The sequence below is a fragment of the Thunnus albacares genome, chromosome 16 (genome assembly GCF_914725855.1).
Source record: "Thunnus albacares chromosome 16, fThuAlb1.1, whole genome shotgun sequence".
NCBI lineage: Eukaryota > Metazoa > Chordata > Actinopteri > Scombriformes > Scombridae > Thunnus > Thunnus albacares.
Window position 1 is genome coordinate 21,916,758 of NC_058121.1, and position 25,390 is coordinate 21,942,147.

Below are 25,390 nucleotides of genomic sequence, written 5' to 3' on the forward strand. Positions count from 1 at the left end.
TATATTTTTCTGTAAAGCAGTTTGCTAACCTCCTGTTGTTTTTTAAATGTGCTCTATAAATAAGTTTAATATATTATCAAGACTGCATGACTCTGCCTCTGTGAAAGGCAGCCTTCGTATGCTGGTTGGGCCTTAGGTCCAAACCAAAAATATCTCAACAAATGTTTGATTGGATTGACTTTTTTTCAAAATTCATGGTGCCCAGAGGCCAAATCCTAATTTAGTGATCCCTTGAATTTTCCTCTGGTGCAACCACCAGATCAAAATTTTCACTTATCAAGTGAAATATCTCAACATCTACTCAAGTGATCGGCACCAAACTTGGTGCAGACATTCATGGTTCCCAGACGATGAATCCTAATAATTCTGGAAATCTCCTGCTGCGCCACCAGCAGGTTGACATTTTTGGTTCAGAGTGAAGCATCTCAGCAGCTATAGGATGGATTGCCATGAAATTTGAATCTGACACTAATATCAAAATGTTAATTTATCCAGTACTAATGACATTTCCATCCACCTCTGTACTTTGTGTCTGGTACTAATTAGCAAACACTCACTTCCTATACTGAAATACATTAACTGCTGAACATCAGCATGCTAACATTGTAATCCCATTGCTAAAACACTTCAGTTTGCCTGGGGTGCTTCTTGGATGCATTTACACTTTGCTTTTTTGATGTCTGATAGCTCTGCAATCCAAACAAGATGCATGAAAATGGAGGTTGAAGTAGTTGTATTATTTCTGTAAAACATATCACTTTCTGTGCAACAGATGAAAGATGATCCTCTATTAAAGGTGTAAAGAACAACACGCAGACAGCTCATTTTCGTGCTCTGGCTGTTCCTGAAAGTTGAATCACTGCTATCACTCAGGGAAAGAGAGTCGCAAACAGACATTTATTTATATGAAAAAGCTGACACTTCATCGCAACATGAATCCTGGAAGGGTATTGAGGAGTAATCCATCACTATCTTTGGATAATTTTCCAAAAAGTGATTATAAACACCTGATGGTTAAAGTGCTGTATGTTATATTTCCAACACAACATTTATGGCTGTGCGTTCTTGATGACGCATGCTGGATGGCGTAGCATGGCGCCAGTGAAGTGGCATTTTCGTCTGTCATACACGTTTTCTCTCCTGCCTCCGTCGGTTTGATATTCTGATGACTCACCATGAACTGGACAACACCTTGGTGGGAGGAGAGAGGCAGTGATCCAGCCTGTGTAAATAATGATACTTCTTCTTATCGCCAAGTGTAATGTTCAGTCTTTCTGAGGCATTTTTTTTCTCGCTTCTCTCAAGAGAAAAAAGTTTGGAATGAGACAGCATAAATCTACTACACCTTCTGACCTGCAGCATGTCCGAGTAGCTAACAGTCATTACTCTTTGCATGTGTGTAAAACTAATTACAAACTTCTCCCATCTGCGCCCCCCATCCTCTGGGTCATGCACAACTTTCTTATATATTATTATTTTATTCAGTTATAAGACCAAGCAATCTGTTTTCTTCTTACAGCGTCACTTTGGGGACAGTATCACTCAAAAACCAATACTGAATCTGAACAGCTAGAGGAGATGTAGGTATGAATAATGACACATTGCTAAATGTTAAAAATTGCTATTTGAAACCAGAGTGTCCTTTACTTTAACAGAGCCTGTGTGTGTGTATCTTCCAGGTAAAACTAGGTTTAATATATAATCTGTTGCCAGAATGTATGTCAAAATGCCAACATATGGGTTAGCTGCACCTTTTTAAGCATCCTAAACTTTTTACGAATTTTTATGTGGTGTCATCAAACGTCTAATAAAGAGCCATCTGTATCATGTGTGTATGTTGGTGGATAAGTCTGACAGTCTGATTAGGCTTTGGATACACAGACAATACAATGATAGAGATACGATACCTCAGTGTTTTGGAAACAGTGCCGCAATCCCATATAAGATTTGCAGTGTTAAGTGGAACAGACCACATTAGAGTGCCCTGAAGGGTAGAAGCATATAAGAAAAGCAGCAGATTCTTCCAGCAACTCCAAAAATGTGGAGATAAATAGCTTCACAGATGACACACACACACACACATATATATCTCATGTATGTATAGATTTAGTTGCAGAGCCGGGAGAACCCCAAAGCAAATTATGAGTCAGCCCGCGTTCACGCTGGTAGTGAAGATTTATGACAGCAGAGTAGGAAAACTTCTTCCCTGCCTTCATCTCAAAGCATAAAATCCCTCTGGTCCATGTTCACATCTTTTGGCAGCAGGTGAGTTTGCCCCGGCCAGCGTTTCATCACATCTCGCCCTGAATCAGTTGGTGCTGTGGGTGGCAGTCTGCTGCAGGCCCGCTAGGTTTAGCATCTTCCTTTATTTGTAGTGCAATCCAGGGGATGTGTGTGTGTTTATCAGTGTCTTAGCTTCAGATTAAAGATCAGTTGAAGGAAGTCAACAGAATTTAAATGTTATGGCTTCTCCTAACCGGACGGAAATAGATTTCTCCCATCTTCATCTCATACGTTGTCATTATGTGGATTTATTCTGACATTCTGTCATTTTCACATTAAAAAGATTTAAATACCTGGCATGAGTAATTTTTCTTGACACATGTACAGTGAGCAAATTTGATCTGATGTGTGTTTCTGGGATGTTACTAATCTGGATAAAAATGTGAGCGCAGATTGCAAACTGCTCTGATCCCGTATTACACATGTAAACTAAGGCAGGGATATCTCGTGGGACAACTCAATTAAAAGTGCACTCATGGTAATCAATAGCAAAGGAATTTGTGCGAAAAAATCAATTAATCATTCAGGCCCTCCAGCAAGCACCCCATATGCCATTTGCATCACTGGCTAATGTATGCATACTTTACGACAAACTTCATTAAGAATTAACTTATCTGCTGCGCTCATACATTTCCTTTTAGTTACACATTCACATCCTCGCCTGATGAGTCTTTAATGATCAGTAATGATGTTGTTGGAAATACCGGCTATGCTAGCAAATGTCAGAACGTACAAACACCGTGTTGGATGCTGATAACTAAAGCTCACGTCAGTGTTTGATCCGAGCTGGGACCAGCTTCTAAAATTAAACAGCACCACAGTTCAAACGGTGTGGATTTTTAAAGGCTGATGCTGAGATATTTTTAGCCTACAGTTACTGATTGCCAAAAATTTTTTCAGTACATTTAAACTTACAAGCTAGTATGAAGTGTTTCTCACATTACAGTTCATTGGAGCCATGTCGTGTTTATTAACTAGGGGGACTGGAGCTGCCTAATGTTCCTCATAATCACCATGATGTATTAAACACAATCAGTTGTGCTGATGAGGCCTTTAATTGCACTAATTAGTGCATGAATTGCCAAATATTTCTATGTCAATGTTCTGGTTACTCTGGATGATCTACAAACCTCCCTGTAATCTTTTTTTTTTTTTTTTTTATGTGGAACTACTTTATATTGAGCAAACAGTCCTTATGAAACTGTTGTGTGTTAAAGCAGGCAACTCCTCTGGGGGCCCAGACCTTCAGGGGCCCAAAAGGTCCCAGATTCACTGTGTGTCAGTTGGTTTGTGGTAATTTGATTAACTGAAAATGTGTTTGGGAATATGCATCACTAATGCACAATATCAAATGAACTGATCTGGACCTTAAAGCTGCATTAATATTCTAAATAAATATTTTTATATTAGCAATGTATCAAATGCATAATGTGAAAGGGGTTACTCGTAGTGACAAACACAGAGAATAATAAGCCAAACCTGCTGTTCCTGACATCTCTACAGAGCATTTTAGCATCTTTCAGCTTATTGTTCTGGTTTTTTATGGCTGTAAATTCACTGTTTTGGTTCACTCTCACTGCTCTAATCAACCCATTTCTGACAGCAGCAGGCAGCTCTTATAGCATAGCTTTGGTCAGCATCATACAACATTGTATTATTGTACTGTAAAATGCCACTTGTGATCAAACTTGAAGAGTCATTTTGATCTGATCATGACTTCTGACCTTTTTGCAGGAGAGTTGAAGGGCAAAGAAAAATATAATCAATAGAGAATCACTACATTATTTTAATATGTACAGTGAAAATAAAGTAAATGTATTGAAGATTTTAAAAATAACACCTTCCTACCTCAGTCAGTGTCCATGCTGTCTAGTTGGCAGCGTGAAGCCTCTGTTTTCTTTTGCCACTGCAGCATGAACACACCAGGTAATAGCCTTGAGTTCACTATTTCAGCCTGTTCTCGTGTCCTCTTCTCAAGCAGTATTGAATAGGCTTAGCATAATGCCTTTTCATGGATTCAGTAGTCATTTATATTCTGAGCCACTTTGCTGAAAATTACTGCATAAAAGTCAGCGGGGACCTTTTCCTTCTTAAGGGAAATCATGTTAGAGTTCAAAAACAATTCAGTTTGAAAAAGATTTGCAGCATGTATTCACACTAAAAATTTAGATTTGGCCCCATGACAGCGAACACAAACCAATGGGGTAATACATAAAAAGCAATAAGATGAAATGATGGTGATAGATGAAAACAGTGCATCTCAATCAAGGCACATTTTCCACGATTAACAAAATGGTCTTAGTGCCAAATGCACCAATTATCAAATAACAAAATGGATTTTGGAAGGATTTCATTGCTTCTAACTCATCACCTCACAGCAGGTGAGAGCACAAATGTGAAACAACAAAGTTGAAGCTATTAACGTGCATAATCAATAGAAGTGTATATGTAAAATAACAGATTATTATAGGACTTGTATCCTCTGACTGCAGTGAATGGAGCACTCTTCAGAGCATTGCAGAGAAGCAGGCTGGAGTTGGGATGTTTTATGATATGGGATCACACACACACACTCAGGAGAAAATCTCTCTTCTGTGATAAGGCAGTAAAGCTGTATACCAGGTGCTGGAGTGCTGAACTAAGCAGACATGACTTTGAAGTGAAGAATCTCTCAGGCTACCAACACAGTCGCTCTCTGCTCAGTTAAACACAGTAACTGCAGTTTGAACCGAAAGGAGTAGAGAAACACTGCTGATGCTCCGCAGTGAAGTTCCCTATTACATACTAATTAATGCGCGTTTTGAGTATGTCGTGAGTTCACGCTGGTAAAATGCCAAAATTTAGTAGACTGACAGTATGCCTAATAAATTCATATGTTTTTTTAGTGTGCTGTGATGGACACTTTGTCATTCAATGCAATGCAAAAAGGAAACAGGGGGTTTTTTGGTTTGTTTTTTGGCTTAATAAGTGTGGTATAAAACTAGATTATATTTGCTCCGTGGTCCATTTCCTCCTCACCTCATCAATTAGATCATGTCCCAAACCACAACAGATAAATTCAACTAATGTAGTAAACAAGACAAAACATGACATGTTGACAAGCAAACAGGCCTCAACACCAACACCTCCAAATCTCACATGATGTACATTAATACAACACCTCCAGCACCAGCTTTAATTTAAGATTAAGATTTAAGATTTAATACTTTATTGCCATACAACTTAGCTGTCAGGAATTTGCCTCAGTGTGCTCATGACAGAATTACAAACAATCACATATAATACATATAATACATAACCCCACCCCAATATAATAAATGAGCTACTTTTTGGTGAGTTTGTGGAGGATTTCACTTATTAAGGCAGCTTTACCAGCAATGACTGCGAACACAAAGGGACATCAAGGCAGTCGATTGGAGAAAACTGAAGGAGTATTTTCCCTAAAAAACCTAAAAACAAAGGTCTACTATACCAGCAACATCAAATCCATCTTACTGTACGGTTCTGAGTGCGGGTGGGAGGCCAAAACTGATATGAAAAAGATATAGGTATTCCACAATGGATGCTAAGAAGGTTATGTTGCATCATCTAACATGATCTCAACCTTAGAATTATACAGAAAAACCAAAAGCAAGAACATCATTGCTTAAATAAGGCAGAAGCGACAGGGTGGCTGGGCCATGTGTTGCAAATGGAGGCAGATCACAACCCAAAAGTTGCACTGAGATGGTCCAAAAATGACCTGGAGACGGTCGAGCGAGCGAAAATACAGTGTTAATGCTTAAAACACCTTCATTATCATCAGCGTTGGAAATAATTCCACTACTTTTGGCGGTAACTAGAAATGTAACTCTTAACTTCTTCAAATTAAATAACGCAATTAAAATTACTGAAATTTAAATGGGCTCGTTATTCGTTACTTTTATCTTTCGTAAAAATCGTGGACGACTGCAGAAGATAGCAGACGAACGCAGCCTATTCCTCAGATTTTCCATTTTATGATCTAATGGTGGCACAAGTGAATCAATCAATCAGCATTAGACCAACTTAAGGCAACGTGAGCTTGCTGTCCTGAAAATATGGACATTATTTTTCCCTCCTTGAGATCAAGGACAAAAATACACTGGTGAGTTGTAGTCTATGTGCAGGTGGCCTATCAGGCCTATTGCAATAAGAAATTACTGTCAAATGTCTGAGGAACAGTTGTTATTTCATTTTACGCTGCTAAAAGAGTATTAAAACTGACTTGTATACTAGTGCATGGTTTGTAGGCCTGTCAAGGCTACAATAAATAGACCTATCAAATCATATCTATTGTGTTTTATTGTTCCACTACTCACTTTCCATCATAGTTACAATGGCTACAACGATAAATAAAATTTGACAGTTGTTTTGTCCCACACTGTGCCACAGCAACACTAAAATAATATAGGAGAATCGAAGCACACATTTAAAAGTAATGCAAAAGTTACTCTTCCTAGTAACTAATTACTTTTATATGCAGTTACTTTTGGGATTAGTAACTGTAACTAATTTTCAGTAATTTGCACAACACTGGTTATGATTACCTAGCAGTGATTCTTGCACTTTTGTCTCTGGTCAAAATGCTAATATGAGGCTGGGTGTGAAGAGTTTTGCTGAGTTAAGTGCAGTGTGTACTGAAAAGTAATGAAAAAGAACTTCAAGCCCTCACATCCGCATGTGAAATGACTCTGGAGATCTGTGAGGTGAAATAACATTATCACGACTCGACACCTTCTGAAACGAGAGATTCTCAGGTACAATGGGACATCATTTGTCATTAGAAGTTTTAATTGCTGGAGTTGGGGGAGTTGCGGTCCTGACACATTGACTTTGGATTTCCAATTAAAACACCGAAGAAGGGCTTAGCTAGACGGAGCACAAAGGTCACGGGATGTCATATGAAATGGAGATAGTCTGAAGATATAAACTATTGCTACAAATTGTGTTTTTAATGAGCCACAGATGACCATGGTGGCCATGTAAGTAGGGTAGAGAGTAGAGTAGTAGAGATTAAAGACTTGATTTTGGCTTCAAAATGCATTAATAATTATGTTTACTCATTATCATCATTGCATACGTCAGCACACATACTGCAGATAAATACACAAGCATGTGAAAACCTATTAGTTCCATTTTCATTAGCTGAAAATTATCTTACGAGCTCTTCTTCTTTGTCACCATAAAGCTATATCTCTTTGTGTCAAAAAGCAAAACAGAGACTTCACTTCATGAGGGGACACCTAAGTGAAGTGAACACCAGGAACTGGAGGACACAATAAGCTAAATTTGCAGCAACGACAACAACAACAGCGCTCCTGCTGATATCACAAGCAGCTGGGCTCTGTGATTATACTTCATCATAACTGTACACCTGCTGTGTGACAAAATAATCTCAACCCTTTAACTAGCTTTTTCAGAGAGATACAGTCAACAGATATATCTGTAATCTTCACTGTAATAAACTGTATATTCAATATAAAACAAAATGTATATCACACACCATGCTGCCTCTGTTTATTCTTATTTCATTTATAACTTTTTATTGAAATGTGGCAAGATCTGTGAATATAAAGAGTCAAAAGTACACAGAAGCAGTGCTATTGTAAATCTATTGTATATCTTCCAAAATAAATCATATCTTGTGTTTAAAACAAAATGGAGACATCAATGCCACCGTTAAATTAACCAAAAGTTTACCAGCTAGATCCCGAGGTGACACGGCTTCTTGTCCAGCTAGCAGGTCTACACATGTCTGAGCAAAGTTTCATTAATAGAAATCTCAAAACCTAATTTGGTGACACAATGCAGAACAAAAAAATAAAAACAGTTGTGAGTTGTGAATCATGATGATGCTAAATAAATACCGGAACTTTACAGAAGTCAGCTCCCACAGCGTCCTCAATAAAAATGGGTGGTCGGGGGAAATCTGAACAGTACTTTGTCCATGACTGATGATGTTTCACAAGTCCACAAGAACATGAGTACAGACAAGAATGGAGATTGAGAAAGGCCTCTAGTGAGTCTTCCTCTGCGGAGATAGACGGGCGGGTAGAAAGACAAGAATTGCAAAACAGTAGAGAAAAAAAGAGTAACAAAGAAGAAAATGACAGAAAGACTGAGATAGAAAAAACTGTGAGTGAGAGACAGGAATCTCCACATGTAAAATGTTCAACATGATATCAAGTACATGATGTATTTTTCTATGTATTTGCTTTATTGAATTCTCCCCACGTTTCTTCACCCTACAGACAGACCAGCATATCAGGTTGTACTGAGCACTGCTGCCACTGAAATCACGATACAAGGCCCTCGGCTAGATACACTCACATATAAATCTAAGCACTGAAGAGTAACATGTACTCTGTTGTCCTCTCTTGCTCCTGGCCCTCGCTGCGACTCGTGAGCTGCAATTCTCCCAGAATAAAAACACGGCGGCCTGTTGCCTCAGTATGGATCTGCACCCACCACCTATGTTGATGTTCTCCATGTAAATTTATGATTTTTTTTTTTTTTTTTTTTTTTACCACTCCAGTCAGTGTTGTGTTTTGTACGTGATGTGTTGCATTCCATGAATATTAATGATCTCCTGGAGATCTCGGTGCGATTGTTGCTGTTATGAAAGGTAATTTCCATCCCATTGCTAACATCAGCAGCCCTCGCAGGCACCTCTCCGCCACTGCCCACCCACACCCCCATTACAGCCCTACAAGTAATAAAAACCTGAGCGCCCTGCCAATTACATACAAGGGCATCTTGGAGAAAACAGAGGGGTGATACATAAACAAACAATGTTTTGCAGTGCCAGTGCACCTCTTCAAAAATGCGCATTGCATCGCCCACCTCCTGTAAGACGGACCATCAAAAATGCAAGAAAAACTTGTAGAAATTAAATCTTTTGCACTCTTAAAACTATTGGGGGCACCACTCTTCAATTTCAGGAGAAATAATTAAACTAAGTTAATCAGTCTTATATCTGAAAGTCATGAATTCTGAATACAGGGATCTCTTTCATCTCTTTTTTATAGGAATACACAAATACAACAACTTACAACAACAATGTTTTTTGAACTATCGAGGGATAGGGATGAATATGGAATAACTAAGCATATACACATATACAAATAGGATGATGTAGAGTTATCTGTTGTGCAGCTGGTATGAGAGACCTGATAAACAGATGAGATGACTGTTACCTGAGAAGCAGCGAGTCAAATCAATAGTAGAACAGCTTAGTTCTGAATTGCCAATTGAGGTTTCAAATTATGAAAGCACCAGGGTTTAAACAAGTTGATGAAGATTTTGTAGAAATACTTGCTTGCTCCTTGGGGTGGGCTCTTGTGGAGTTCGATGTGGATCTTGTAATGATGAGTAAATCGGCCAATCCGGATTTGAAACATTCCCATTGGAAGAGAGCCTCTCGTTTCAGCTCTTCTAGTTGTGATTCTTAACTCATGACTCTAGATTTTGAGCAAGTTTTCCACCGGCATGGCAAAAAGCAAAAAGACAAAGATAAAAGCAAGAGGGTAAAAAACGCCCGCTTTCTCATGTAAGAGATTATTTTAAAGGTTTAGTCTGCCTGCCCAGAAGATTGGGGGGGCAGGGGGTGAATTGGTCTTTCCATGTTGCTGGCTCTTGGAGATCTAGAAGGGTCAAAGGTGGTTTGGGTCAGTGGTCTGGTTTAGTGGCCATGCAGGAGAAAAGGGATCCTCTTATCTCGATCGGGGCTGTTTGCAGGATGCTGTAAATGTCACTGACGTCTTGTTGACCAGCATTTCTGGAGTTTGAGGAAAGATCTGGTTCTGTTGTTTGAGGGTTGTATTGTCTGCATTTAAAAAACCTGTTAGGACCTTCCCCTACAGTGTTTTTATCGAGGAAATAAATATCATAGAGTTGTCTTTACCTGCCTTGACTAAAGGTCTATTAGATGTTGCTGCAGGGGGAATATATATTTGGCTTTTAATAATCTGAGAAAGTATGTGTAAAGGGGCCAAGTTCAAACTCTTGACAGCTGTAATGTATCATAATAATGTTTAAAGAAAATAGGGCCACACAATCTGCCTCAGTGCTGCCGGGTACCTCAGGAAATCCTTCAGTTTTTACTCAAACGATTATGTCTTGACTAGATTTATGGATATTGATTGAGCCGCATCTTTTATTAAAAGATAGGCGCAGATTTTTAGTCCATCTTAATACAACAGACACATGCCAAATGTAAGTTTAAAAAGTTTTTGTTCACTGTAGTAATTCTCTCCTTTAGCCCAGAAGCAACACATTCCTGGTGCAGTAAAAGGGGCGTTTTCAGACCTGTTCTGTTTAATCTGGTTGAATCAGACTGGTTCATTTTCCCCATTGGTGTGATTCATTTAGGCAGGTCTGAACACAGCAATTGTACTCAGTAACGGACCAAAACAACTGTACCAAGACCCTTTGTGGACATGGTCTCGGTCTAGTCCCAAACCAATTGTAGAGCAGTTCATTTGCAGTGGGAACGTGATCCGACCTTGATCCAAACAAACTACAATGCGAACTCTGTTTGAATTAAACAGCATTTTTGATATTTGGCAGATAGGACCCTCTTCTTGTGTTTACGTTCTTGTTCCTGCCCCAGAAAACATCTAACCAAGAAGCAGAGTGAGTTTGTAGTGATGCCTTTTGGTTTGCTTGTGTGAAAAGAAAACAAACCAAGGGGACAATTAAACAAGTTAGCCAACTCATCCACTGATTCAGATCAGAGCAAACAAACTATAGGTCTGAAAATGCCCTGAGTTAATCAAATCAATGGGCTAAAATTATTTTTTGTGTTAAATTCCCTGATGAGCTTCTTTGCTGAGCTGTGGTGCAGGGATAGTTGGATGTAGGTTTGTTGCTGGAACACAACACTGGCAATAAACCTACATGCTACTGTCAGGACACAAAAAAAAAATCACTTGATTTGGCTCAGACTCAGACTGCTGGAGCCTCATATTAGCTTCGGCTGAAGACATGTCTTACTAAATCACATTTGAGACCGAAGCTTTATGCAACTAAATGTCCTGGGTCCAGAAGTAGACGTCTACTGTGCTTTTGTCCCCTATTCCATACATGCTGGAGCGATTATTTCATGGCCAATGTGGAGAAGAATGATTACAGCGACCAATAACTCTTTCAATGTACATTTGGCACGAGTATTGTATGAAGAGAGTGAGAGATGACTAAAAAATCTGAGTAGTTTATGGTGCATTTAGCAGGTTTCACAAAAAGCAGTTAACAGCAAGCTAGAGCGAGAAACAGCACTTTTATAGAGGGCACATTTACAGTAATACAGAGTCTGCAAAGGTATTTGTCACATCATTTTGCATTGATTATCAATTTGAGGTTCTGCCAATGGCGCTCTTTGTCACACAGCAAATATTCCCATTCATGTTGGGAACACAGTTTTCTTCATTGTATTCTGGAGAAACTCCAGCGGCTGCAGCCACAAAACAAACTGTGGAGGATTATGAATCTCGGTGCTTAGAATAGCAAATGTTAGAGCTTTAATGAACCCAAGATACACTAGGATGAATCATGTTTATTTAGCATTAATCAGTAACATAGTATGAAAATGGACATTTATTTTTGGAGATGTGTTTTGGCCTTTTTTTTAATTATTCACAGTGGAGAATCAGGAAATATTTAGAGAGAGAATGAAGGAGGACAACCAAAAACACTGTTTACATCTGGCATTGAAGTGTAACTTGGATACAGATAACCGCGCTGATTTTAGACCTATTATTAATCGTGTGTTTTTAGAAGTCCTAAAGATTGATATGCTTCAGCATTTGCATCAGTACCTGAACTAGAGTAGTGAAGTGGGCTGAATGAGTGGTTATGGAAGTATTTTTAAAACACTGTTGAGATGTGGTTAAGGTTGTGGAAAGACTGCCGTCACGATTAAAGGTATCCAGCATTGACTGCTGTCCGCACTACTCTCACTGTGCATGCGATTGCTGTGAATTTGACACAACTTCCTGTTTTTTTAGATAATAGAAATTAAGCTTTCAGTCAACATAAGTCTTTGAAATTGGGAACAAACTGTGCCATAAACAGTGTTGCACAATAACTCATTATAATGTAACACATTACAGTGATGTGAATACTTTTTATATAAAGATATAATGATAATAAAACAGGTAACACTCTGTTACACGGACAGTTTACCATCTTACCAGTAGTTTGATGGAGGGTTGATATCAGTTTGGTCTCTGTGCGTAAATGTTAGCTTGGTGCGGGGGCTGGAGGTGTGGGGACACAATTAGCCGCCACGAAAACAGGATAAACGTAACTCTGGGTAACTCCAAAGTTGTGTCATTTGTATGTTATGTCTTCTTAGCTGACTTGCTAACGTTAGCCACTGATAAGGCTACATTCAGGATTCATGGGATATGCAGTCACTGGAGCTAACGTCACGTTAGCTGTTGATGGTCAGTAATAACCTCCAAACTGTAGGCTGACTGCTCGTTAAACCACAATGTCTCATTTTTGTTTTCTACACAAAAAGAACACAGAAGATATAAGATGTGGAGGTTTTGAAGTTGTTTAAAAGGCACATTTGATGGAGCCTGGTTGAGTAACTAAAGTAAAATAACAAGTAATGTAAGTATTTACTCTTACTGGTGAGTAATTAGTAATGTGGTTACTTTTTGAAGAAGTAATAGGTCAATTATTACATTTTTCAACACTGGCTGTAATAACTGAATTCATCCAAAAGTGACACAGACTCGAAAAATGAACGTATTTTAGCTGCTGATTATCAGGTTTCTGAGAAGTGTAATCTTTAGTTTCTGTTTCCATTAGCAGCACACACACTACAGTTTTGAGCTTGGTGATGGGATGTTACAGAAATGCACCTTGGAAGGCATAGTTAGTATCTCCCCCTAATGTCGTTATCTACATAAGTATGTGTCCTTGCTCATCTTATGTACTAATTATTCAATCTGGAGAATTTCCTGTCTTGGAAATGTTCCATCAGTCATCTACCATGTGAAAACTCTTCCTTTCCTTCAACATGTCTGTGCAGGAAACTAACAGGGCTTCTTCCTCCGTTACCCCAGACCTCGGAAACATCCTCTCACGTTGCAGCTCTACGGGGAGACAATTACTGACAAAGCAAAAACATTGCATAGCAGCATATTGCAATACAGCTGATTGTACCACATTATTGCTGTCAGTGGACTTCATGTAATTAAGCATGACTTGATCTGAGCATGCAAAACAGCCAGTGTGAACACGCCACCAAGGCTGATATGACTTAGGATGCTGTAGTTGCATTGCACATACTTCAGTAGACCGAGCCACAGCTTCAGTTCGTGGATTATTAACTCAAATGATGAAAAAGTAAAGCACTGTGTAATGTAGTGGGTAAAAAAAACAGAAGACAGCAACAGTATTGTCACTGTTTCCAGCCATCATCTGTATTTTTTCACATCCTCCATCATAATGAGCTGTGTACTTTAGTCCTTCCTTGGTTCATCAGAATGAGACGGTGACATTTTGAAAAAGTACTCTGGCAAACGGAGAAATAAAGACACAAAGGGAGGGAGACTGGCAGGAAAGTTGGGGGTGGAGGTGGCGGCGGCGGTGGCGCACAGCTGCCCCTGGCTGTTTCCACATGGTTATGAAACATGGCTGAAACGTATCAGGACACACACAGACGCTCTTTACTGTGAGCTGCTGACAGCCTCACAGTTGTGCCCATAATCACAGTAATGAATGCCCTTGCAGGTATCGTTTTTATATCATAGCCTGTTCCCATTACAATTTAAAAACTGCTTCAGTAAAGGGCTTTCAGTAACTTATGAGCAACCTAACAGGACAATGGATCAGCGGGGAAATTAGAGGAAAGACAATACAAACATACTCAATAAACAAAACAGTAAGTGGCACAGTAGGAATGACTGAGTAAAATATTGCCTTTGTTGTAGTGAGCTCCTATTTGCTATTATTTACAGTGCTGCAGCAGACTGGAAAAGACAGATTATTTATGGTGTAAAAAAAAAAAATTACATCTAATTGTGGTCTGCCTAAAAATTCTACTACATATCACACACAAAACTACTTCTACAACCCAGCAGAATTGAGTCATCTCTTTATAGATTTTTCAGTTAAATGTCAACATCCAGTATTTCTCCTTGGGTGCTGCAGCTTTGGATCTAAAAAAACAAACCCCAAACCACCAATAACAATGTGTTCCTCACTGACTCATCTATTTAAGTAAGTTAAATCAGCTATAAAGGTGCCACCCACTGGTGAGCTCGTTTGTCACTGGTGCCAGCTTCCTTAATGTCTGTTACTGTAGGCTTTTGCAGAATAAACAGTGTATATTGTTAAAGTGGTCAAATCCATGCGAGATATTTTAAGTGTGGTTTGCAGGGTTTGCGGTTATTTCTTGACAACAAAACCAGGAGACTGGTTGTAAAGCTAAAACAAGTCTTGATGTTTATGGATCATAGTCTAATGTTTAAGGAAGTTAACAGAAATTGTACTGTTGTTGTTGTTGTATTGTATTTACTGGGACCATGTTACCATTTAATGTACTGAACCAGTTAACTTATAGCTAATTTTCATCTTTGCTCAATAACAAACAGTACAAAGCTAAAAAAACACACAGGACACATAATACAAAGCTACACACAATAGCACATCACATGCACTCACGATGTCAACTAGAAATTAATAATGTAAGCCTTTTCAAATTAAAGCAAGATTATTTGTGTTCATGAGAAGACCATGAGATGTAAATTAAGAGTCAGAAGTCACAGAGCTGAGTGGTTTTTAGCAGATTTTTTAAATTTGGTTTTGAGCGTACTGATGTAACTGCAGCTCTTCATATCATCAGGTAGGACGTTTCACTGAGTTGTGGCTTTCACAGAGAAAGCTGACTGTCCAAATGTAGTGCGATGAAATGGTCTGGTGAAATCTTGTATAGAAGATATTCTGGAGGATCTAACAGAACTTAGCGAGTGTACACAAAGTCACGTAGTGCAGGAGGGGCCAAACCATTTAAAATTTTATAAACTAGGTACAAATTTGAGAATAATCTAAAATTCTGTAAAGTCACCAGAGACATCTGTAAAACATAATTTTAATTAATCTCTTTTAGTACACATCATTATACTACCATCCCGCTCACTCGAGAAAGTAGATGGTTATTGAAGTTCTCAAAGACAATCCAAATCCTGGAGCAACTGCCTCTCCTGACAAAGATTATCTCCAGTTGAACAAATGTATTTTATTTTAATTTTTGATTCAGAGCAGTTCACTACATAACCTTTTTTTAACACTGTCTGTTTAAAGTTGGATCACATAAGCTGAATTATGCAGATTCATAGACATATCTCTGTTTCTATATTAATGAACACAAGAATCTCATAAAAAGGTGTCAAGTTTCATTGGTAAAAGTAAAAAGCTGAAGGATATGAGTTCTCAAAAGTACCCTGTGCTTGATTATACTGCTGGGGTTGAATCAGTGCAAAATAGAGCTATAAGATTTTTTCTGTTTTTGCACAAATATGCACCAAAGTTGGCTATAGTGTGGAGACACATGATGGGAACCATGTGAGGCGCATTGGAAGATATGTACAGCTCAGTTATGGAATCGGTTACTTAATATGGAAGATAGTAGGTTGACAAGACAGATATTCATCTGGGATAAACAGATGATTAAAAGATGTGTGTGCATTGTTCTGCAACTCTGGGTTTGTTGAGGCTTTTTTTTCCCAATAATGAAAAGCTCAACATTTGTTCAGAGAATCTGTGTTTGCTCAGAACAAAGATCAGTGGGCCGATGATAAATGGACTAGACTTAAGCTGCGTATCTTTACGATGATAAAAAGTGGTACTGAGAATTATGTTGTATATAATTTGTCTAAAAAGCAAAGATCTCTGTGTGCCTGCCTGAGATCTGGTATTTTACCTCTGACTGTTGTGTTAATCTAAAGGAGGGAAAGCGGATTTGTCTAATGTGCCGTCTAAATTATATAGAAAATGATTTCCATTTTGTTTTCTAATGTCCTTTTTATCAGGAACTGTGCTTTTTTAGGAAAATGGTGATTTTGTAAATATAAATGATGCACAAAGACTGAGTTGGCTGTTCACATATGAAACATATAAATTAACCAGTTATCTGTGGAAAGCCTGAGAGAAGAGGAAAAAAGAACTTTATCGAGATGATCTGTAGATATGTTGAATTTCTTTTCTGTGAACAGTTCAGGGATTTTTGCTCTATATTTTGTCATCATGCTTCTGTATATTCTTTGTATATGTGCTACCCGATGATGCATGTTTTTTTTTTTGAATAGTGGTGTCTTGTAATCTCATGTTTGATGAGCCAAATGTTTGGCATGACACAGAAATAAAATTAAAATCTAAACTATCTGAAATATTTCAAATTCTGTTGATACCAACAGCTGTGCTCAAGTAAGCACTTATATTCATTTTTCAATGATAGCTGTAATAAACACAAGTTCAGCTAGCACATGTGGCATCAAATATATAACAAGACTAACATGTGAAATACACCAGGCAAGGACGTGACGTGTCATGTAGGCAGAGCGGAGCCGGGTTTGTGCCAGCCATTGTGTTGCCAGATGATAATGCAGATGGTTATGCAGGGTTTGGGAGTGTAGGCTATATTAACTGGTACTGAATTTATTAACTAGATCATTTTAACTACAGGATCATGGGTCACATGATTTATTTTAATGTGCAATGACAAAATAAAAAGTTTGCACTGCTGCGTTGCATTGCCTCCGGTACAACGAAGTATTTATTTTAATCATTTTGTAACAGATTGTAATAATTTTTTACACAGTTCTATGTAGTTTTTGCCTGTTGGAGGGTAAAAATAGAGATGAGCAGCAGGACCCACACGCGTGGTCAATGTAGTAGCTTCACTTAATTACAATGGATGTGCTGTGCTGCAACCATGCCACAGCAGATGTGTCGCGCCGCGTTAGTGCCTGGTGCATTTTGGCTGTAAGGCGGCATTCAGACTGACATTAGCTCTGCGTGGAAAAAATGCAGCCCCCTCAGTCATTTGAATGGAGCCCGTCGATGCAGCAGGGATGCTAAAACGGAGGGCTGCAGCAAAAAAAGTTGAAAAAGACTCAACTTTTGTTGCAATGCATAGTGACTGCTTTGGCCAACCACATACATGCGTGTGCACATTCCTGGTAGATTACTTTGTAACATGAATACTGTATTTATACTTCAGTGATTGTGATGAAAGATAACATAGTTGCTGCTGTGATAACTTTGCAGAGATGTAAAATCCTGTCAATGAGTATAACAAACCACATCTGATAAGCCTTTTAACACATAATCTGTCCGACTGGATCATATTTTATTGTCTCACATGTATCTAACCAACACGTCCCACTAAGAGTTGCATTAGCAGGTCTGTCAGGCTGTACTCAGGCACAGCAGTGCTTTGAGCTAAATGCTAATCTCAGCATGCTCACAATTAATTACAGACTTTTTGAAAAAACCTTTTTTTTTTTTTAGCTTACAGCACCTGTCAGTGCAGAAAACAACATGAGTTTGTGTCCATACACAACATGCTGATATTTGGAATGCTTTGCCATGTTAACTATATTAATTTAGTATGATAGCATGCTAACATTTGCTAATTAGTACTTAACACAAAGTAGCTGTTGGGAATGTTATTAGTTTTGCAAATAGCTGCTCATAAACTCAACTATTAGACAAGCTCAAATGTTGACCCATGTCACCAACGTCATCTGCAAGGTTTTTTAGTCCCTGCATGTCAAGTGAGTCAATGCCATTCCATATTGAATTAAACTAGTTTAACATTTATATCAACTTTAAATAAAAAATTCATTTTTGCCTTGAACAGCAATATTTCATGGATGGAGTTATTAAAACACCTGGGAAATCAATAGGACAAATGAACAAAAGATGAGCCCACACCGTCCTTTACAAATCCGTCAGGGACCTTCAGAGCAGCCACCTGTTCATCGTTATCACTCCATCACTCGAATCAGACAAAACGTGCTTAGAGTTTTTTTTTAGTACCATAAACTCAGTGAAAGACACGACAACAAAAGCCAAACATGAATTTATGTAGCTGGTTCCAGAAACCCCTAAAAGTTCACAGGTTTTAATTAGTTTTGATGATCTTTTATGCTTAAGTAATAGAGAAACTTTTCTGTATCCACTTTGCATTTAACTTGATTTCCCACCTTAATAAACCCCTCACAGTCTGAGCGTAGAAAGTTCTTTTGAACTTTAAAACTTCACAAAAATTTCACTATTGATCTATCAAGCTGTCTGCTGTTGAGCCTCACTGGTTTTTAATGGAGCTGACCCGTCAAGAACAAAGTTTAAAAAGTTTTCATGGTGAATTAACATAATCAGCTCTACATATGCATGACCAGCTTTCCTTAGTGGAGTTTGTATGCAAACTTTTGCTTGAATATCTTTCCACACAACACACTTGTACAAAGTCTTTTCTCGGATTAAAGAGGTACTTTGGTTTATTTGTACAATTGATCAACTTCATATCATTAAATCTAAGTCTTACACCGGTCTGAATTACTTTCTCGAGTTCAAACGGAAAAATTAAATCTTGTATTGATTCACTTTTTTGATGGTGGTTGTACAATAAGATGTTTCTATCCCAGTATACTATTAACATGCTGCAGACTTCAGTTGCAGCTTTGTTTGTGGATATCTCCACTTTGTATATCAAATTCATAGAGAAATTTTATATTTAGTAAAATCAGCACAACCGTTTTCAAAACTGACAGCATGAGCAGTCGGTTATGTAGGGAGCAGCAGGTCAAACAGCATTTTATAATGAATTTATAATGAATTTTCCGATGCAGCTCTAAACATAATCGAAAGCAATCATCAATCTTACTTTTTTGACATTATTGATTTAATTAACGCATACAAAAGAGTTCGGGGTGGTGGAAGGAGCTTCTGCTGCAGTAACACCGGCATGAATATGATTGGATGTTATTAGTCAGCTGATTGTCATGCAGCTGTGAATGAGCCAGTCATTGTGAAGCCTGTATGAAACAGCTGATACCAATCAGCTAAACCGAAGATGACATCATTGCCTTGTCGTGCTGTGATTGTTTTTACTGTAAAGTAAAATTTGTTTGAGAGTTTGTTGACATGAATATGGTTTTGAAATTTGCAGCTGTAAAGATTCGACAGTGCAAATCTGCTCTCATAACTAAATGTTTGCTGATATAGTTGTTTTGCCTTCACTCTGCCTCATGAAGAAGAAATTATTATTATTATTATCATTAGAAAATGAGAATTTGCAAATGTTGAACTCCCTCAATAGAGAGCCAAATGCTGTGTTGTGTTTTTTAATGGCTCTAATAGATCAACATTATAATGCTAGAATACAGCCTACCCTCTTATTCAGGCTCTCCAGTAACAATTCAGCCCCTCAGGCCAGCGCAGCATTCATTTTCATTGCAGCCACTGAGTGTGTGTTTGTGTGTACACATGCATCTGTTACTCCTATGAATGTGTATGTGTGTGTGTGTGTGTGTGTGTGTGTGTGTGTGTGTGTGTGTATGCAGTAAAGGAAGACAGGCTCAAGTGAGCACAGTGCAGAGCAGCAGAGAGTTTCCCCCACCAGCGCTACATTTTGATTGCCTGACCTCCATCGCTCCAGCGGTGCTCGCGTCCATGACCTCCCTCCATTACATCACACAATAAAGACACAGTACAAATACACTCACCCTTTCCCTTTTTCTATGTACAGGAGGATCGTATATATAATGTATAGAACAGAGTTGAATAGGAATGTGTCCTGTTGTGTTAACATCCTGCAACAAACTTGAGTGTTTTGCATCTTCCTCTCTGTTCCCTCCCTCCTTTCTTTCTCTTTGCTGCTCATATTAAAATCATGAGCGTGCCTCGCTGTGTGATGGTTTATTTTCAGCACAGGAGCAGAAGGGCACGCACACACACACACACACACACACACACACACACACACACACACACACACTCAATGAAAGCAAAACAAAAAAACAAAAAAAAAAAAAACCCAGCATGTTCTTCCACTCAGCAGCCTGTTTGGTGCTGAACGTCAAAGTAAAATGCCAGAGAGGGAAAGCTTTGTCACTCCAGTCGCGGTAAAGTGGAGGGACATGACGGCTGCCTACACAAAAACTCAAGGGATAAAGTACACAATGTGTTTTCATGGGATGAAACTTGACAAGCGTGTTCTAGCTGATGAAACAACGTGATGCTGTAGACGTAACTGGCCTTGACAACACGTTTCCACATATGCCCTGCCTCCTTAAAGCAGGTGCTTCACCTCTTCGGTGACATATTCAATGAAAAATAAAACTGCTATGTTTCTGTGTCTGTGATGCTCATGTTCATTGCAGGACTTATTTAGTATTATAGCTGTTGGCTGTAAGTGTAGGCGGAGGGAGCAATAGCAGTAGCATAGTAACAGCAACGGAGCGTGAGTTTCTCACGTTGAGAAAGCAAATCGTGCCCTTGCTGAAATGTGCAACAAACGCTGTGGCTGCATTGCATTTATATCTGTTTCAACCTCTGTCAGTGAAGAAATGGGGAGCTCTGATTCCCCTGCATGTGAATGTCAGAATGCTTGCTGCTAAAAGGAAAACTGCAGGTGTAGAAAGAAGCCTTTGTTCTTGAATTCTGAAGGACATATTGATGGTTTAGATGCTGAACAAATATTGAAATATTGTCAAAGTGAATTGCTGCTACCAGAAGAAAACTGACAGCATATGACTATGTTTAGCAAGTTAGCCACCAGCAGAGAGCAAAAAGGTGTAAAAATACAATATATTATCAGATTAAAGGTGTTGTTTAGGTGGATTTTTCCAACAACTATGCAGTATAACACTGACTGCAGCGCTACTTTAATTCCTGGATAACTAAAATTAAACCAATGCAGTACAATTCCTGTGACATTTTGCATAAAGGAAGAGTTCAACATTTTTGTAAAATATGCTATATTATATTTGTTTTCTTGTGAGATTTAGATGAGAAGATTGATGCCACTCTTCATATATGTCCGTTAAAGATAGCTAGTTTAGCAAAAAAGATTAGTAGCCTAGCTCTGTCCAACAGTAACAAAAATCTGCCCACCAGCATCTCTAAAGCTCACAAATTAAGAAGTATAAAGTTAAGATTTGCAGGGACTTTTGTTCTGGAAAAAAAAAAAGAAGCCTGGCCAGCCAGTTTTCCTCTGCTTCAAGCTAGCTAGCTAAGCTAATCATCTCCTGGCTTTAGTTTCCTATTGAACGTACATACATGGTGTTATCAATCTTTTCTTTTCTGTACTTCTCCAAACATTGTGAAAATAACGCTGAAGTTATTCTGAAAGTGGCACGATTATTCTACAGTTTCCCTCGATCTCATTGTGTCCATTTTAAAACTCAGAGTGGTTGTAATACTAGAGTTTCAGGCTACTAAGCTTTACTCGGGTCTGGGTTTCAGTTGGAAATCCCTGTCAAGGTAGAGGGCAGTAGTAGGAGGCACAGAATTGGGCTGCGTCCCTGTCTCTGCTTATGTTTTCATGTGTTCCCCATTCCTCCTGTGCTCCGTGTCCCCAGTTTGTGTGTTTGTGTGTATGTGTGTGTGTGTGTTCCTGCCGCTTACCTGGATCCTACACACCTGCCTGAAATCAGTGCATCACCTCCTCAGCCAACACACCTGTCTCATCACCTCTCTGCTAAATATACTCTGGCGTTTCTCCCACTCATCGCCAGATTGTTGCTTCTGCTAGTGTGCTATACTCTGGCTCGCTTTGCTATTTTCTTTTTGATATTCTCCAATTTAGTTTCCTCGTGTTTGCAACTGATTAACGCCTGTTTGTCCCATGTGCTTCAAGATCCCTGCCAGCCTGTCTGACTGCCTGCTTGCCTGCCTGCCTGTCTGCTCATCTGCCTGCTTATTCATTCTCCCTCACAAACTCCATCAACAACGCCGCCTTGACATCTCCATTCCTCCTGCCGTCTCCAGCCATCCCCGGTCATCTCGTCCCCTTCTGAAGCGCATTACAATAAATCTGTTAAACGTCATCTGCCTCTGAGCCTGAGTGTCTGTGCTTGGGTTCACCTGTTCCACCCCACATAACAGGCTGTGGTGACTCTTCTTGGTAATTTCCCACCCTGAGTGTTCACCTCACAACCGTGCATATTCCTTTGTTAACCTTGTATGTCAACATCCACTCATTCTTCTTAATGCTATACAAAGCACGTTTAGCATAATACCCACCACAATGCGAAATTGGTATTTCTGCTCTGCAGAAATGGAATTTGAAATGACTCTGTGTCCATTATCCATTCTGCAGCTGCTATATGCCAGGATTTTTTTTTCCTGATTATGTTAATGTTGTAGCATTTAGCTGTGTGTGTGTGTGTGGGAGGGCCAACAGCACAATAGACCTCCTGTGCTCTGGCTGACTGCAAAGCTGCTACCGCTGAAAGTTCCAGCTTCACTGAGCATGTTGGGTGCAGGTTGCTCATTTACAAGTTAGAAGAATCCTCTGGTGTCCTTACAAAAAACAAACCTAAATATAGAGAATATATTTCTCCTTTTGGGCTCTGTTGGCTTAGCATATACAGTATCAGTAGTGCACAGAGGGTTGTTCAACACTACTGGAGGTTTCATAGGTGGAAGAGCACTGTAGGAAGAGAAAGCAAAAACATCTTTAAGACCTGTCTTACTTTAAATACATTTTAGTCATGTCTTTTTTTGCCTATTCTAGTGTAAAGAGTTGTTCAGCTAAAGTTAAAGCTGCACTAATCTATATTTTTTAAAATATTAAAATAGATCAAATGGCTACAGTAATGTGAAAGGTGTCACTTGTAGTGACAAATCCACAGATAATCATCAACCGACACAAGCCTTTTAGCCTTGTTTCATCCATTGCTCTGGTTTTCCAAAGCAATAAAAACATTTTATGCTCTCATTAATGTCATTTGTAGCACCAGCAGGCAGCAGTTTTTTAGTGTTTTAACTGTACGCTACCTGCCCAGAACCAAATGGCAGATTGACAAAGTTAGCATCTAACTGGTGAACACAGTGGAACATTTAGCAGCTGGAGAGCCAGATATTTGCCTCAGGAAATAGTAATTAGAGCTAAAGGGAAAGTATTGGGCTTCTGCCACACATTCTCCATAACATCTTTAGATGGTGATAATATTTCAATATGCAGGTTGCTCCATTGTCCCCAGTGGGCAAAAACAAGTGTATCTCTGCTTTAAAGCAGCAGCAGGCAGTGAAGAAACCAACTGTAAGCTACCTGTCAGGTACCAAACAACAAGCAAAGTTAGTGAAAAGCAAATGAAAGTCAAACATCTAGCACCAAATGACTCATTTGTTTTCATGGGTTGGTGGAGACCAAAACAGAGCTAAAGGTGAAGATAAGTGATGGAGTTTCAAAGGAATGCTAATGTTGCAGCTTGTGTGTTCGATGTGTAAATAGGTAAGTGTTTGCTAACACATTCACCATATCAACTTTGTGAGCTGGTTACTAAAAAAATAGTTAATGCAGCTTTAAAGTGTTTTGGGTGTTTGTTTGTTTTTCCTGAACATTTATCGAGAGTTTTACTAACACTGAATGCAATAATAGATCAATTAAAACTACAAACAGCAGATCTTGTACAGAAATGTTTAGCAAGCTAAAAAATTAGAGAGATCAGGAAATATATTACAAATTAGTGTGCATTCATTGATAGTTTTATTCTGCTGGGACAGGTTGCAATGACAGTCAAATGTGTTAAAGTCAAAACTGTGTCCCTGTGTTCAGTTTCTTTTCATTGCCTGTTTCTTACGGTCATATTACTTATAGATGATTAATGTGAAAACACTGCTCTCAACTGAAACTTTCTTTTTGATCATCTATTACAAAGTTAAATTAAATTCACTGTTCAATGGCAGCAAAAAAAAATATGAATGTGCTTTTTCTGAAGCTTTGGCCTGAATGGAAGAGTAGAAAGATCTATGACAGAGTCTTACATAACCCTGCACTGATGCTGTAACTACTTTAGTGCTGTATTATTCTCTGCTGTGCAGTCAACTAGAGCCACCTCTGCTCTCCTCCTAAAAAACATCAAAAGTAGCCTATCTATAGTCTCAGTCTGTATCTTTTTCAATAATTTTAATGGACTTTCTTTTATTCTGTCTTTCCCTCTCTCTATCTCATTCTCTATTTCCTATCTATCAATTACTCTCCCTCATCATCTCTTTATTTTACATTTTATTCTCCTCTTTTACCTTCCTTCGTTCTCTATTTCTTTCTGGTTTTCTTTCTGCATCAGTTGAGGAAACAGACAGGGTAGATTGCCCTTGACAAGACAGGTTAGTGACGTATTTCACTCAATGGAGAGAGACACACAAATGCACAAATGCACACAAATTGTACACACACTTTTATTATATTTTTGTGCCTGTGGAGAAAATGATAAATATTTAACACTATCAGTGCCACTGTGTGTTGATATCTCATGCCTTCTGTGTACCTGCAGGAAAACGACAGGTTTTTCCATCCAAATATGGAACTTCACCAAAGCGGGCTGTGTTGACAGCTGGATGACACCATAGACGGCCACCATGACGTCACCCATTGGTTTGTGGACTCCCGGTTTGTATTTTGACTGTCACCATCTTGGATTTTTGGAGCCAGAAGCGACCATATTTGGACGAGAGGGTGGCGCTGACCCTGCTAGCTTGGTTATTGTGGTGCATTTACAGTCTGTGGTTAACTGTGATAATGCTAATGCTAATTTTGCTAGCGGAAAACAGGCTTAAAACCATTAAAACAAAATGTATCTGCTGGAAAAAAACATAGGACTCCTTAGAGGGTCTTTTAGTACAACCAAACATTGAACAAGACTTTTTTTAGGCAACCTAAGCATCATTGTTGCTGTGGTAGCAACTTGCCTGTGACGGCACCCACCTGTCACTCAAAGCGTCCACGCCTTTAATTATGCAAAACTTTAAGCCTTAAGATTCAAACGGGTGAGTTATATAAAATTCACCCCCCATACAGTTGTCATGAAATTAGCTATAGGGACCAAAACCATTTTTTGTA

General features: G+C 38.8%; 1 protein-coding gene across 2 annotated transcripts in view; it reads left to right on the forward strand.

Moving 5' to 3' along the window:
* Nucleotides 1–24,884, forward strand: part of LOC122999612 — a 59,312-nt gene extending 34,428 nt beyond the window's left edge. Inside the window, exons 7-8 of one of the 2 annotated variants that reach the window (XR_006407788.1) lie at nt 22,184–22,450; nt 24,825–24,884. The gene's annotated coding sequence lies outside the window, so the exon portion shown is untranslated. Of the gene's footprint in view, nt 1–22,183; nt 24,342–24,824 lie in introns of those variants that run through there. The other variant, XM_044376655.1, reaches the window with a different exon arrangement.
* The last annotated feature ends 506 nt before the right edge of the window (nt 24,885–25,390 follow it).